The sequence below is a fragment of the Balaenoptera musculus genome, chromosome 4 (genome assembly GCF_009873245.2).
Source record: "Balaenoptera musculus isolate JJ_BM4_2016_0621 chromosome 4, mBalMus1.pri.v3, whole genome shotgun sequence".
Classification (NCBI taxonomy): domain Eukaryota; kingdom Metazoa; phylum Chordata; class Mammalia; order Artiodactyla; family Balaenopteridae; genus Balaenoptera; species Balaenoptera musculus.
In genome coordinates this window covers 117,471,897-117,489,359 of record NC_045788.1, presented here as the reverse complement: position 1 = coordinate 117,489,359, position 17,463 = coordinate 117,471,897, and the positions used below count along the sequence as shown (strand labels likewise).

Here is a 17,463-nt window from a genome sequence, read left to right as displayed (position 1 = left end):
GTTGTTTTCACTCCTAACTTTCCTTTTTTTAAAATTTTTGTTGCTTTGTTTAAATAATAAGTTATGTGTCCTAAACAGTTAGTCCTTTTGTAGTACGATCCTACAAGGTAGGAGAAATGGTTTTGAGGAATACCTTCCCCCCAAAAAAATCAACAAACAAAACAATTTTTTCCTTCAATTGCATATTATTTAAAAGTTGGTGGGAGTTAGCCTTTAAATTTTATCAGAAAACAAACAAACAAAACAGAATTGTGGTTTTATTTGAATTCAGCAAGCAAACTTTAAGAAGAGTACCTAATCATTACACATTTTCAGCCTAATCCTCAAATCACAGATTCATAAGATAACTTTGAAGAAATACCAAAATAAATGCCAAGAGACTTATAAAATATTAATGGATGGTTTTAAGTAGACTGGTATGATATAATAAGAATTGCAATGTGGGAAAAAAGCAACCAATTATAGAATACAATTTTTTTCTTTCTTTACCCTTATCACTGTCCCAGTATTTTACTTTACTAAAATGCAAAAACTGTATCATTCCCCCAGGTGGTGAAAATTGAGACTGGTAGCCTGGGGTACCCAAGACTCCTTTACAGAGCTTTTGAGTGATCAAAAGACACAACATAGGACATGGCGATTAAGTCAGTAGAGCTAGGTCATAGTATAAAAATACTGGAGAGACCTCAAGAGTATTTCATACTTCTCTCTATGTATGCTGAAATATTATAATTTGGTCCTCAGAATAACTCTATGCAGTGGATAGAGTGGTTATCATGGATAAAAACTAAGAACTCAGACAAGTTTTGTGGTCAACAAGAGAGTAACCTAAGCTAAACCCATATTTTCTGATAACTAATCAGTCCTTTTCCACTCACTTTATCAAAAGGATACCGTCAATGAACAGGAATGAACAATGTTATCTCAGTTACTTTTAGGATTGTCCTGTCCCTCTCTCTTCAATATTTTGAAAATTTATCCATTATTAAAAGGAAAGCTACACATTAGATCAAAGCATTTTAAGAACACATAAATGCTATCTATTACTGTAACTAAACCCATTTGAAAACTATATTATGAGATGAAATTTTTTAAAATACATTTTCATTTGAATTCTGCTAGTCTATTGTATTTCCAATTGGCAGTCTCAACTTATTTTCAACATAGCATATAATTTGCTTAATGGAAGTAAGATTATTTCTCTGAAAGTTGGAATAAAGTAAATCTTCGATCTAAAAGTTACATATTAATTTTTTTTTTTTTAAGTACAGGTTTTTTGGTTTTTGTTTTTTAATTTTTGGCTGCATTGGGTCTTCATTGCTGTGCAGGGGCTTTCTCTAATTGTGGTTAGTGGGGGCTACTCTTCCTTGTGGTGCGCGGGCTTCTCATTGCAGTGGCTTCTCTTGTTGCGGAGCACAGGCTCTAGGTACGCAGGTTCAGTAGTTGTGGCGCGCGGGCACAGTAGTTGTTGCCTGCGGGCTCTAGAGCGCAGTCTCAGTAGTTGTGGTGCATGGGCTTAGTTGCTCCGCGGCATGTGGAATCTTCCTGAACCAGGGCTCGAACCCGTGCCCCCTGCATTGGCAGGCGGATTCTCAACCACTGCACCACCAGGGAAGTCCCTACATATTAATTTTAACACCATGGTTGTCACCTAAACTTTGTTACCTCGTCTCTGCAGGAACTGATGAGGATCTTCTGTTTTGACTTTAACAAGGGTTAGACTGTCTTCTTGGAGGTGTTAAGATTTTCAGTAGCTAATGGAAAAACATTCTTAGGGCAGAGCACCTGGAGACCAGGCTTCAAATATTCTCCATTAATACTTTCTGATGTTTTACATCTGGTAAGTTGTTGCTAGCAGGTCTAATGGGAGTTGAAGAGGGTATTTTACTCCTCAAACATTTAAATACTTCCCTTGCATTGTAAAAATGGGGAGAAGTGGCCCTCAAAGCCCTCATTCCCAGAGAGCATTTTAAGTAAGGAATATTCTTTAACGTACAGAGGAGACTTCATGTGCCACTTGAGAAGCGCTCTGGTATTACCCTCTTCTTCATTGAAGTATAACAGAATTAAAAGGTCTGATGAAGACTTCAAACTCTCTAAAGTTATTTACCTTTCTGCATAATTTCAAAACTATCTATATCCTGACAGTAAGTCTAGAAGAGAATGTGGAGTGAGGACTTCGGTCACTGGAAGTTACTTAGAGATAAAGGAATACATGTGCCTACTTAGGGCTTAAAGGATGGGAGGCGACCTATTTGTGTATTATTTCTTGTTCAGAAATTGTTTTTTCAAAATATGGTAATTTTGTTGGCTACAATAGAAGTAGATATCTCTGTTGCACTTCTCTGAAGTTCAGGCCCCAGAGATGTCACTGCTCAAAGTTCTTGCCTTGGTAGATTTTAACACTCCCTTAGCTAATGAGATCAACTATAAGTGCTCTTTGAACTCATCAAATAATTCCCAAGGATTAACCATCAAGAACACTCTGTCGGTGAAATGCAAAAATCTCTGGATTTACTCACCAACACAAACAATCTCAAAGTCTTTTCAAATCTACTTTTTCAAATGTTTTGCATTAACTGTTCTCTCATTTCCATTCCCACTGCCTTAGTTCAAATAGCTCCCCACCACTCCCATCCCTAATTTCTTTCCATTCTAATGTGTGCTGAACACTGCTTTCTTTCCTAAGCATATGCTGCAGATTTTGCAACGGCTCCTGAACTATAAACAGAGTGTTTAAGGTCTGTTATGTTGTGGCCCCCAAATATCTTTCAGACATCTTTATTTCTGTACCTATCGTAGACTGTCATCTCTAGCCATTTGATACAGCCTGTTCGCATGTCACTTTTCATGCCGTACCCTCCACCTCCACGTGGTGGTGAGCCCCTATCTATGCTTCAAGCTCTGCTCAAATCTCGCCTTTTCCAGGAAGTTTTTCCTTCGTAAGAGGTTCTTTATCCCTCTATTATAGAACCCAAAACATCTGGCCTTGCATTAGCATTTATTTACGTATAGTTCTAAGAATTTGAAGGCAGAAGGTATGTCTTGCTTATAGAGATACTCTCCACAGTACCTGACTCAGAGATCTGTACACACAATAGAAGTGTGCTATTTGAATAAGTGGTTGAGGTTTTTTCTTTTGGAAGAACAGACAGACCACATTTCCCAGATTCACTTGCGCAAGGTATGGCCATGTGGCTGAGTTCTGAAGAGAGCAAAGTGTGGGTAGGATTGATGTTCCATGTCAGAACTGTAAACTCCTTCCACGTGTGAACTCATAATTTGAGGTTGTGGGAGTCGATGTTGGTGGAGCTGCAAGAGGAATGAGCCTGAGCAGAAAGCTGCCCAAGGCGTACTGCCCTGGACGATGCTCTGAGTAAGTCCTAAACTTCTAAAATGCTGGGATTTTATCCATTATGTCAGCAAATGTGGCCTTCCTAGCATAGGTCTGCAGACTAATCACCCAGTTATTACTGTGAAAATTAATAAATATTGCCATAATGATCTTATTTTTGGATAGATTTGCTGGAATGACCCTACTTTGAGTGGAATGGCCATCTTTTCTTTTCTCCAGGGCTGAACCCATCCCCAAGCTTTTGCTTGGATCTAACTAACAGTTTCTACATTTGGACACACTTACTCTTCTGGGAGTTGCTACATCTGTATGGAATTGGTCTACAGACACTCCTGCTAGCATTGAATCCATTTGGCTAGACTTTTAAATCTGTAGCCATATGTCTCAGTCCTTCCCATCACTCAAGGCCTAGCAGGTGCTTTGCTCTTACATAATATTTATCATCAAGTCTTTCAGAATGTTTTCGCCTTGCTATGTATTTCTGTGGCATTCATTTGGTAACACTTTATATTCTAAATGAGTCTTCATATTCTGACTTTTCTAAAAAATGTCAAAGAAACTCTGTTACTTAACTCTCCCTAATTCCACTCAACTACTGGTGAGCAGGAATTATGTCAGATATTCCTCTGTGGATCCCAAAGCACCTGCCAGAGTGGCTGGAAAGAGATTGGGAATGTAACTAGTCCGTTCCTAGTTTGCTGATAGAGAACACGTAGCATTCCTCCCAGTAAAACAAGTTAAAGCATTTAGGCTAATCCTCCCAAAAATTAATCTATTTCAGTAGTCATTATTTGAAAAAAATTAAAAAGAAATGGGATATAATAGCATTATAAACAATAGTCACACTTTCTGCAAAGTGCAGTGAACTAAAAAATGCAAGAACTTTTTGAAAGCGGCAACTGTGTCTTAGTTACCTTTGCATCCCTGTGTCTAGCAAGTGAGGGAAAGATTTGATGCTCCAAAATGTATGATAAATGCAAACTTTTCCCTATTTAAAAAATTGAATCCCTTGGCTCTAAAAGCATTAAAGAAAGTCAATCCCCCAAATTTTCCTAAAGATTAATATTATTTTAAAGTTACATGATTCATGAATAATCTTTAAAAAAAGTTCCAAGGAGTATACCTTCTGGTTCCTCATTTTTAGTGGTGTGTGCTGGAATTTCCAAACCACAGAATTCATTTTGTCTTGATCTAATTCAAAGTATTTCAGTAACTTAGGCAGATAAAATACGAAATACAACATTCCGTAACGTGTGTCTATCAATCTACTTGTGTGTGTTTGTACATGTGTATCAAACATCAACGTTGCTTTTCTAAATTTCTGTCTCTAACTAGTCATTTTTTTTAAACATCTTTATTGGAGTACAATTGCTTTACAATGTTGTGTTAGTTTCTGCTGTATAACAAAGTGAGTCAGCTATACGTATACATATATCCCCATATCCCCTCCCTCTTGCATCTCCCTCCCACCCTCCCTATCCCACCCCTCTAGGTGGTCACAAAGCACCGAGCTGATCTCCCTAACTAGTCATTTCTAATCACCCAATAGATGATTAAATTGATTTGCTAAATGTATAACAGTGATTAAAAGGTTAATAACATTTAGCAAGCACTGATCATCTTTTCTATCCACAGGAGAAAAGAATTCTAAATGTTGATTAAAGTGTCCTAAACCTAGATGATTTGAGCCATATTCCTGTGACATTTTCCCCTATGTAATTTCTAGTGCATAAACAGTACAAATGAATATTGATCGTAAAAATCTTGCTACATTGTGGTGGTATCCTGCCTTCAAGAACATATGAAATCTAATCTTACTAATTTGCATCTGACGGACAAGAAAATATTGAGAAGGTGAGAACAATAAGAAAGCCAATTATCAGTGTATATAAGACATCAGAATTTAACATAGAAAATACTGATGTCAAAGAATACTGTATTTAGTTATGAGGTTTAAATGTTTGCCTCTTCTTTGTTGAGGGAGGTATTCTACAGAAATTGGTGTGAAGTTTCTGCTGAGGGGTGGACTGTGTCAGCACTGCAGAATAGTGTAGGGAAAACTCACAGCAGCAAGAAACGGCCATACAATCAGAGTAATGAAAGACTGTGCAGAGATCTGAAGGCCAAAAGGCATTTCACATCAAAGTAACAAACTGCGAGGTGTGAATGCAGGAATCAGCTATGTCTTCCAGAAGGAAAGGTAAGAGAAGCCAGACAAAATAAGTTAATGCAATTGAAAGGCCAGAAGAAAATCATAAAGACACTAGTGCCCTTAGAGGAAAAACAAAACTCAAAAAATATCCCAGAGAAAAAATAAATACTAGGGAGAATGGGCTGCTTGGAGACAAGAAAACAACAACAATACCTCAGAAAGGCTCAATTCGGACATATCTTGGATTAATCTGAGAACCAGAAAATAACAGAAACTATGAATAGTTTTATAAAAAGAAACTAAAAGCCTTGAAAGAACAGAAAATGTCATAATGTCAAGGTATTACTTTCAAAATGCAAAAAATCCTGATCGCTCTGGCCATGATTTCTCTATACTGATGTCATTTCTGATAAAAAGATGTGGTTTAGGTGGGCATAGGCAAATATCCAGACATAAAGGACAAAACATGGAAAAAAACAGAATCAACTTATCAAGAAAAATACACTTGCCAAGAAGGGCTGACAGCTCTATGATTTAATTCATGGATTAAGTCAGTGGATTAATGGAATATGGAAGATGACATACATGATACTAAACATTTAGTAAATTAATAAATAGCTTATAAACTACATGATTTTTCCCCAAAAGTTTCCATTTCCTTAGTATATCCATGAAGTATAAACAGTATTCTACTAGGGACCAGCAGATGTTAAAGAAAAACCAAATGACATAATTCAATAGGTGTCACTTAAGGTTTTAATTTCTTAATAATTTTATGACTTGTCTTCCTAATTTCATAACTGTGACCAGTGAATTTTACCAACCCTACAATAACGATCCAACACAACAAACAAGGGAGTCAAACTAACTTAAAAATTGGAATTTTGAATAGCAAGTTAATAAAAAAGAAACCTGTCCTGAAAAATATAATCTGAAACACATTTCTCAGTCAACTTTACCAAACTGAGGCATGATCTAGAACTGGGCATGTGGTTCCCTAGTTATTCTCTCCTGAAGGAAACCATTCCTCTTGCCATGTGGAATAGACGTTATGCTTCATCACTTAAACCACTCTCATTATCACCCTCTCTTACATAGGGTTGGTGGACCTGTCTACTACCCACACCCTGAAAAACCCCGGCACAGATTCAATCCCATGGACACAATTCTTCTCTCTTAGATTTTGGGCTTCTCATATTTGCTGGTGGTTCCCAGAACAACTCCATACTTTCATAATTGTTATCAAGAACCTGATACAACCACACAGCTCTCACTCTCAGTAGCTTTCCTGATTCTTACTTGGGAAAAATGAGGTCATCCTATACGAACTATTTACACCCGTGCCCATCATGCCCTCCTTCCAGCACTAAGACATGCAATAACCACATCTCTATATGCATTTTCTAGTTAGGCTATAATCATGGTCAATTTTTCCTCCCCGAATCCTTAAAAAGATAACTCTCCTTTAACTCTGAATCTCTGAATTAGCAACTTTCCTCATCCTATTTCTTTTTTTTTTAACATCTTTACTGGAGTATAATTGCTTTACAATGGTGTGTTAGTTTCTGCTTTATAGCAGAGTGAATCAGCTATACATATATCCCCATCCTCATCCTATTTCAACCAATATTCTAGGCTTTCAATTCAACTGCAAATTCTTCCCCAAAGAGGGAGATCTCAATATTTTGTCTTTCAAAGGACCCTTTTCAGTTTTTAACATAAAAGATTTTCCCTTGCTAGTCTAGCTAAAAATAGCACTTCTATCCTTTCACTTTTTCTTCTTAGTACTTATTACTTTCTAATATTATGTCACATATTTATTTGTTAATTTGTTTAGTACCTATCTCTCCTTTCTAGAATATAAGCTATTTGGTAGTGGATTTTTTTAAAATGTCTGTACACTTACCACATAGAATAATGACCAAATAGAGGAACTGCTCAATAAACATATTAAATGGATAATCTAATCTAATCTAATTGCTAAGTATTGTTTTAACTTAAAAAGTTGGTGTTATTCTGCTGGTTGTAACTGCTGGTTATTCTCCCAAAATTCACTCTGCCCCTTTTCCTAATCTCATGGCCTCCCAAGTGGAAACAAGATTTCCCAGTTTTCTCACATCCAGTTGTGGCTGTGTGACTAAATTTAGATGAGCAGAACAGAACAGAAATATCATATATAATTTCTAGGCTGTCTTCACCTTAAAGACAGGCTGCTGTCCCTGAACTTTGGTTCTTTATCTCTTCCTGAGTGAGCTCAGGAATGCCTGCAACCCAACCAAGGCAATAAGGCAGAAGGAACCTGGGTTCCTGAATGAACTGGAGGAGCAGAATGGCACCATTGCATACATGGGCTGGCTTATAATATGAAAGAAATAAACTTCTATTTTATTCAAAGGACTTAATTTTGGAATCTTTTTCTTATAGCTACTAAGCCTTTAACACACTTGACTTCTATGATTTTCTCTGCTATTGCTCTGACCACTCTTCTTTTTCCCTTTGAATTCCTTCTCTTCTGCTGTCTGTTCCTTAAATACTGATTTTCTCAAGGGTACTTTTCTAGCCAACTACAGTTTTTTTTTTTTTTACTCCAGTTTTATTGAGATGTAATTGACATATAACATTTTATAAATTTAAGGTGTACAACATAATGATGTGATTTATGTATGTATACACTGTGAAATGATTACCACAATAAGCTTACCTAACATTCATCACCTCACCTCACATAGTTAACAATTTTTTTTCTTGTAATGAGAACCTTTAAGGTCTACTCTCTTAACAACTTTCAAATATACACTATTGTTAACTGTGGTTCCCATGCTATACATTACATGCCCAGGACTTACTTGTTTTAGAAGTGGAAGATATCCACCTTCACCCATTTCTCCCACTCCCTTCCCCCTACCTCTGACAACCACCAATGTGTTCTCTGTTTCTATGAGTTTGGTTGTTTTAGATTCCACATATAAGTGAGATCATATGGTATTTGTTTTTCCCTATTTGACATTTCATTTAGTATAATACTCTCAGGGTTCATCCATATTGTTGCAAATGGCAGGATTTCTGACTTTTTATGACTGAATAATCAACTAGGTTCTTAATTTAACCAAGTGATTCTTAAATTTTTTAGTAAATGACAAGTTTGATAATTTAATGAAGACTATACACACACACACACACACACACATATATATATATACACAGAATATAAACATTGGCCATTTACAGATAACCTGAAACCTGTTTTGAACCCTCTAAGTAACAATTAGTAGCCATATGAAGGAATTTCTTGAGAAATATACCAATTGTCATGGTTTTAACTACCACTCATCTCTCAGGATATTTTTCTATCTAAAGTAATATCTGACTTTTGACAGCCTTATTAAATCCTTTAAATGGGTCTCTAGTGTCCTTAGGATAGAATCCAAACCAGGCCGTTCAAAACTGAGCCAGTACTTATCTCTAAAGTTTCTTCTCAACCACTCACCACCCCTAGAACTCTATTCCATCCAATTTGAACTTGCAGTTCCTCAAACTCACCACATTCTCAATTTCATAATATTGCACACCTTTCCTTTGCCTAGAGCCTTCCCCATGCTTATTTGGCTATCTTTACTTCTCAAACATGCTTCAGCCTGAAACCCAGGTGCCCTGTCAATGAATATGCTATATCTCCCAGAATGCCCTTTTATACTGTATCCACTCTTTCCTCATTGTTATTTAGTTCTCAGCTTCTACCTCCCATGAACTCAAGGATTATCTGCTTTGTTCACTTTTACATCCCCACTAATACTTGTCACAGTTGATATATAGTAGGCCATTAAAATACATGTTCTTTAATTACAAATTTGCAAACTTTCCACAGCTATAGAAAACTTGATATATAAGATGCTGGGTAAAACGTAGGAATAAATTGTATCTCCTGATGCATGATTCTCAACTGTTTTGAAAAATATTAATTTTTCAATGGGAAAATAAATATCTTCTCTAAATTCCCATAATGCTTTATAACTCTATTAAAGTCACCTGTAAGACCAAGTTTTCAATGGATAGACTGTGTGTTGTGTTCATGTTTTCATCTCATAGTTTGCATCACAGTTTCTTGCATATCCTGAAATAACTCCACAGTATATTACATGACCAAAGCATGGTTTAAAGTACTGTATATAATGAGATGGGACAAAAATCTATGTTTTTTATTGCTTTATACTCAAAAAGACACTCTGCAAAGGTACCTATGGTGGGGAGGAGTAAAGCAGATGGGATACAATAAACAAATAATGCCAGAAAGTCTACAAGAAAAAGACAAACAGCCTAACAAAGAATTGGCAAAGGTGTAACAAGCAATTAACCAGAGAGGGCATTTGAATTGTCAATAAATAAAGTTGCATTCACATTAAAAAATGAGTAGCGTATTGTAGTCTCTTTATAGCTAAGGTCTCCATTGCTCATCTACTTTCAGAAATTCATTGGAAATCTTTCTGAGTTCATTAGGAATAAAAATAAATCAAACTGAAGAAGTTTAACATACAGTTTTACTCAACAGATATCCAAAATTAAAACACTGGGCAATATTAAAGGTTGAAAAGAATGTGGGTAAAAGGGTACTCTAATAACTGCTGAAGGAAGCAGAAATTTGTATAGCACCTTCAGAGAGTAATTTTACTATTTAGGAGAGTAATTTGGAGAGTCCTAAAATTGAGACCACATATCTCTTACAGCCCAGTACTTTCACTTTTGGATATAGACCCTAAGAAAAATCCACATGCTCACAAGGGGACATATACAAATGATGTTATGTGCAGTGCTGTTTGAAATAGCAAACACTTGGATTTGCTATTTGCAACACATTTGCCTCTAAGTGTACAGTGCAGAAGCTCTTGCTGTACTACTCATATATCTTTGGCATTCATATTGACGTTACACATTGAAGGAATTTTACTGCAAGCACCTGACACTCTCTGCCTGAGGGTGTTCTCTAGCCAAGAACATACCTGAACTGTTAGGAGGTGTGCTGGAATTCTAGAGTTAATGGTCTCAGGAGTAACCCTCAACCAATGCCAGATGGGAATTTTGGAGACAGACCCAAGCTTCCTCGTCCTTGAGTTATACAACTCTGAAGTGGCTCACAATCTCAGTCAGATGGTAGGAAATGTGTTGATGTTATCAGAGAAATGATCAGGAATAGAAATGCTTAGAAATAGAATCAATATTTTATAAAGCTTAAATGTGTGGGAGAGAGAAGTATAAGGAAGGCAGGTTTTCACATCCTGATTCTGTTTTGGGCAACCAGGTGTATGACAGACTGAGATCAAAAAGGGTTCTGGCAGGGAGATGATGATTCAGATTTGTACATGTTTTGAATATGAAGTGCCTGTGGCTAACTGGATATACTGATTTACAGTTTGGGAGAGAGAAATGGGCTAGAGATTGGCTAGTAATAGTATCTGAGTCATGGTGATGGATGAGAACAAAGAAGAGAGGATAGTAAAAGAAAAGGCAGATCAGGAAGGAGCACTGAAGCTCATGAATATTTAAGAAATGAGCAGAAGGTGTTCCTACAAATGGAAATGAAAGCGAGAACTAACATGATAGAGAAAAAACAGTGGTAAGAAAGGAAAATAAAATACTTATTTTATAAATGTTCTACTCGAGGACATACTGGCAATAGCTTCTTAGAAACATGTCTTTATTTTCTTTGTTTTCAAAATCTAAGACTACTTCCAAGCAGCTGCTGCTTTGTCTTTATTCTCATCTTTCTTCATCTTTTAAAACCTTTTGATTTTCGGAAACTCATTTCCCACCCTGCTAAACATACCCTTTGCCAATATTGTCAATTTGAACCCTAATCCATCAAAACAGATGTTTTGAAAAGATACTAATATTACAAATTGGCTACAAAGCCACAAAACAAGACTTCTGAAACCCTTACAAAAGACCCTCCTTCCTTCTTTTTTTCACTATTACAGAAACCCATCCTTGGGTGAAACTGTAATATATATATAACTGTTATATATATACATGATATGTATAATTTGTATACTGTATACATATATATATAACATGTATTATATATAACTGCTAATAAAGTCAAAAGAACAATCCAAAAACATGTTCCCATGCCACATACCTCACACCCTTGTACTGTCCTTAAGAATAACTCTACTTTGGATTTAGAATAACTATACCAAAAGGTCATTTTGCAAAATGCTTTGTATTTTACTGAAATTCTATGAAATATATTCACTTACACTTACTAAAGTATGTGGATATTGTAACAGAACATTTACCTATCTGTTAGACACGCACTTGACATTCATCTTTAGAACTTTAGCTATCAAAAATAATAACGTTGCATTCACTCAAAATACAAGAAACAAGAATTACATTTCCTTTGTCGTTCATTCACTTCATGATTTGTAGAGTCTGGTTTTATTTTGGCTTTGGTTGCTTTTTTACTCCCTAGAATTTGCATATTTAATATAGTTAAGCACAGGGCTAACTACTTTCCATACATTATCTCATTCAATGCTTAGAACAGCATTATGAGACAAGCATTGCTATAAATATTTTTGATGGGAAGAAATGGAGACTTTTAAGAAATTAAAGACTTTTCCTAAGGTAAAAAATCAGTCAGAATTTGAACCCACGTTTTCTGATTCCAAAGCCCATGCGTAGGGAAACTTGTCAAGGTATGGTTTGAACCCCTTGCCTTTGCTTCCAACATATAACTGTAATAGGTAAAATATTAAATGAGATCATATAAAAGTGATATCAAAACCAAGCCAAATCCTTCTGCAAACTAGAGAAAGAATAGAAATAGAAAGTGAGCTGCAATGCACCAGTTGGTGAGCTGCAATGCACCAGTTGGTTGTTGGAATAAGAGGCAAGCATTTCCCTATCTGTAAGGTAACTAGAGTGCCACACTTGCCCCACAGGGAGTGAAAATCAGTGCCATGTTTACTGATTAAAACCTGAGTGCAAGAAAACAGGAAGCTGAATAACTGACTACGTCCCTGGAGCCATGGTTTACACAGAGCTGCTTAGTAGGGAGGCCAAAGGCAGCAGCCATAACCTGACAGTCAGCAACTGGAACAAACTGCTAATTGACTTGCTGACTAGATACATGATATCCCCATTATCAGAGATTCTGAGCTGGGGATGGAGAGTGTGCAGGGCCTACTCTATGAAAATAAGGGTGGGGTGGGTCTAACAAAAAGAGAGAGAAATTTTTAAAAAAATTTTAAATCCCTCTCACTCAAGTTAAGCTTGAAAACCAAAATTCCAAGACATGTAAAATCATATAAAAAGATTTCCAGCAAAATTTTTTTTAAAAGTCAATGAAGTCATTCCAGATGACATGAAAATAATAGATCAATTTCAGAATTTCAAAATAAGCATGTTAGTAGCCTTGAAGAGACAAAGTAAGAAAGAACGTCAATACAATGTACAAAAAAGTAAGTAGAGATGAAGCAATAAAAGTGGTATAAGAATCAATTAGAATAACCAGGAAAAAAAAATACAGTTGAAAAAAATTCTGGAATGGATATAGTCAAAACAAGAATTAGTAAATTGGAAGATATCTCTTGAGTAATTCACAAAAAATGTAGCACAGAAAGATTATAATATATTATGAACGAGAATTTAAGAACTATGTATGATATATTGTGAAGCTTCAACATATATATACTAGGATGTACCAGAAAAAGAGATTAGAGCTAATGGTAAAAGAAGCCATATTTGAAAAGAAAATTTTGAAAATTTCCATAATTTAAGAAAGATGTGAGTCCTAACATCAAAGTGTCTAGAAAAATGAACAACCACTATGCTCTCTTCCCTGTAAGGAGAATAATAAAAACCATATGGCCACTCTCTAGGAAAGCCTTTGAGGACAAATAATTTGTCAGAGATGATAGAATCTAATCCTATAGATTCTGCCCTATATTTTGATAGAATAATTCATCTTTAAAAGCAAATTGATGAATGTAATTGAAACAATAATACAGCCAATATGATATTCATCCTCAAAAGAGAAGGCATAAATTCACTGGAACAGATGTCTACTGCTACCAGGGTACAGAAAAAACCCTTATATTTAGTGACCATGAGATTTAAGGAAGTAAGTCAAAGAGTGTCATAACCCTAGCATATGTCCAGGTTACTCTGCCACTCTGTCTGTGAGCTCATAAGTGCAAATGTGAAAACACACACACACACACACACACTGCAATCTGGTGTGATATAGTAATGTAGGGGAAGGACAATGAATCACCAATATGTTTTATATAGAAATAAGAGAGATAACTGTATATTAATTTGTGAACATAGTTCCGTTGTTTCCTATTAACCTAATAAAAAATTTAAACATCTGTGGAAAATTAAGCCTTATATAAGAAAATATATACCTTCTTAAAATCATGGTTTTTAAAATAATGCTATGGTTGATTGGAGTTATTTTTTTAACATGTTTATTGGAATATAATTGCTTTACAATGGTGTGTTAGTTTCTGCTTTATAACAAAGTGAATCGGCTATACATATACATATATCCCCATACCTCCTCCCTCTTGCATCTCCCTGCCACCCTCCCTATCCCACCCCTCTAGGTGGTCACAAAGCACTGAGCTGATCTCCCTGTGCTATGCGGCTGCTTCCCACTAGCTATCTATTTTACATTTGGTAGTGTATATATGTCCATGCCACTCTCTCACTTCATGCCAGCTTACCCTTTTCCCTCCCTGTGTCCTCAAGTCCATTCTCTACGTCTGCATCTTTATTCCTGTCCTGACCCTAGGTTCTTCAGAACCTTTTTTTTTTTTTTAGATTCCACATATAGGTGTTAGCATACGGTATTTGTTTTTCTCTTTCTGACTTACTTTACTCTGTATGACAGACTCTAGGTCCAGTAGTTTTTAAAAGATGTCTTCACCTCAGTAGCCAATCAATAAGTAAATATGAATGGAAAAGACTGAAGACAGTAGTTTAAGATTAAATGTGAGTAAAACTTAGCAGCAGACCTTTCTATCTTTTGTTTATCACAACTTAGGTACTTCCATTAGAGGGAACCCCATTCTTTTGTAGCCCCTCCCCAAAGCAGGGTAACTTCCTGAGTTGTTGTTAGAGTTTATAGCTGAGGAGAATAATGAAGTTCTCTTTAATTTTTGGTCTCTGGATTGGTTTGAAGGGAATAAGTAAGGCATAAACATTTTTTCACAGTCTTTATAGCAAAGGGAGAAATTTTCAAAAGGCTTATCTCTTGGCAAAGCCTTTAAAAAATCCTCAGTCACACTTTAACTTTACTTACATATTAAAAGAAAAACTCAAACAATTTACATCTCCTGTTTTGACCATTCATATCGAGATCATAACAAAAGACCTTATTAAAAACACTGGGTGATTCTGATGAGAACATAAGTTTAGAAACCTCAAAATGTTCATGCAAATAAACATTTAAACCTTTTCTCTTAAAAAAAAGAAGGTTTTCACCCTCCTGCAGCACTAATAAACAGCTAGGAACTGTGTATGTAGGCAAAAGAAAGAATGAATGTAACAGGTGACAAACATAATGAACTTGTTCTCTTAGAAAGGGATTTGTCAGTCACATTTTGTAATTGTTGAAAGAAGCTTGTACCAAATCATAAGAAGAGCTCAAAAATAATTATCCTTCTTATATACAGTATAAAAGTCAAAACTATTACTTAGTTCTGCAACAGTTAAGTTTTCCATAAATCTTTAGAAAAGAAGAGCTAAGTAGTACTTCAAAATTGCCCTGTAAGCGAAAACATATTCTTTTTTTCTTAAAAGCTTTCCTCCTTTTCTTGTAAAGTTTTACAGCTTCACAATTACTCCAATATATTTTTTCCATTTATTAATTTACTTTAGCAAACAGAAGCTTTAAGCCTCAAAATATAAGGAGCTTACTTTAGTAAATTTCATTTTTAAAATTATTATTCAAAATTTGTATTACAGAGGTGCTCTTTAAAAAGTTTGAGCATGAAACACAGTAACAATGCAGACCTCTGTATTCTATCAAATCAGCAGTATGGGAGACATATTTTTCACCTTTCATTTGGTAACATCTAATGCAGTCACCTTGTTAATAAAGCTGCTTTCTAAACAAAGTCAACAATAGCAATAATATTTTGGCACTTACTAAATTCACAATACTGAATTTGCAGTTTTTGCAGAAGAATCTCTTCTATAACATTCTAGGAATACTCCTTGTAGACTCTGATTTTTTTTTTTTTTAAGAAGAAGCACATTTAAAACAGGATTTTAAGTATGGCTAAACTAGGAATTAAGCACAATTTATTCTCTGAGGTATTTTTTTCCCCAGAAAAAGCAAGCTTACTAACTTCCAAGATATTTGCACTGAAATAAAAACTACTCAGTATTGTTTCAAGATATTTAAAATTAAAAAACAAAAAACAGAAAACTGTGTGCAAAGTTTCTGCAGTGAAATGTGAGCAAACAAGCCAAAAAGAAACAAAAGAAGTTTGCATGCTGCTTCTCAAAAGAAGCTTTAACAATCCTTTGCCAGGAATAACACACATGAACTATAAGAAGGCAACTGTTGGAATCAAAACACACTTACTTTTTAATATGTAAAGATGCACTTTTTCCCCTATTTTAGATTAAAAATAGAGGACACCCCAGTGAGCCTTGGTGGCAGTCAGATAACACACAGGCCCTGACCCTTTAACTCGCTGGAATTCTCACACAAAGCTCTTTTCATAGACACTGTGCTATATATTCCTGAGATAAGGCGGCAAAACATGAAGTCGTGGAGAAGTGACACAAAGTTGGACTAAATGAAATGTTTACATTTATTCTGTCACACTGTTGTTCCTTTATTATCTATTCCACACATGATTTGCCTAAAACAATGTTTATTCAGGTTGAAGAGAAGCATGATTTAAACAAAAGGACAACTTTAAGAAAAAGGACACGCAAGACAATACAAATATTGTATTTCTGTTAGCATTGCCAAGTTTAATGTGAGATCAAGCAGAAACAAAACCAAATCGCCTAAGAACTTTTAAGAAATGCTCTTGCTATAATTTCCCTCAAAGCACAAAAGATTTCTTTACTTGTTTTACAACATAGAAAGTACACTTTAAATAATATCTTAAATCTGCACTCACCATGAGAAAGCAACGGTTGCGTAGCGTAACAGTGTGCTACTTTCTGCCCCTGTTCCATTTCAGTTTTGCCTATAGTTGTCCAACACCCAATAGCCCAGAGCTGCCACCCAGAGGCCCCTTCCACGAGCTGGCTTATTTGCCTGTCAGTCTGAGTCCCGGCTTCTGTATTATGCGGCTGTGCACTTTGCTGAAGTTCTAATATAATTTCCATACGCTTCCCACAGCCTGAAGTAGGTAATTTGTTCTTTCAGTTCAATAAATACGCGAATCACTTTTTGGGTAACTCTGAGATCAGGCTTTAAGTTGTTCACCTTCAAGTGAAAGAGTTCTTGGTAAGAAGTGGGTGGAGAGAAGTAAGCTCACTACAGGGGAACTCAGAGTGTAATCAGAACGCAGAGAAACTTCCTCTCTTTTTTCCTTCCTTGCTAGGCTGAGCTGCTAGTGACTCTTTCACAGAACTTAGGAATGTAAAGGGAGGACGCAAAGAGGCCCCTCCAGACAAGCCTTTCTCAATCAATTAGCTTGCAGCCATTACTTGTGACCTTAGGTCACACAGCATAAGTGTGTGGGGTGTGCCTTCAGGGGTCCCAAGGCTACTTATTACAGCTAAGATAACCAAAATCAAGCAGACACTAGTATCTAGAAATATTTTTAAAAGAAAACATGCTAAAGATATGAAATAGACCAAAGGTAAATTCCAAATTTCTTTTTGCAGGAGCAACAAGTAATTCAGTCAAAGATCTTTTTTTTTTTTTCTATTAAGAAACCCAAAACAATATATTTTTTCCATGTTGGATCAAACAGGACTTAGA

General features: G+C 35.8%; 1 long non-coding RNA gene across 2 annotated transcripts in view; it reads right to left on the bottom strand.

The window, feature by feature from the left end:
- The window catches only part of LOC118894947, a 370,967-nt gene extending 354,050 nt beyond the window's left edge, over positions 1-16,917 (bottom strand). For both annotated transcript variants that reach the window (XR_005019794.1, XR_005019795.1), the window contains exon 1: positions 16,652-16,917. This is a non-coding gene — a long non-coding RNA (uncharacterized LOC118894947). The remainder of the gene's footprint in view (positions 1-16,651) is intronic.
- Positions 16,918-17,463: the final 546 nt, after the last annotated feature.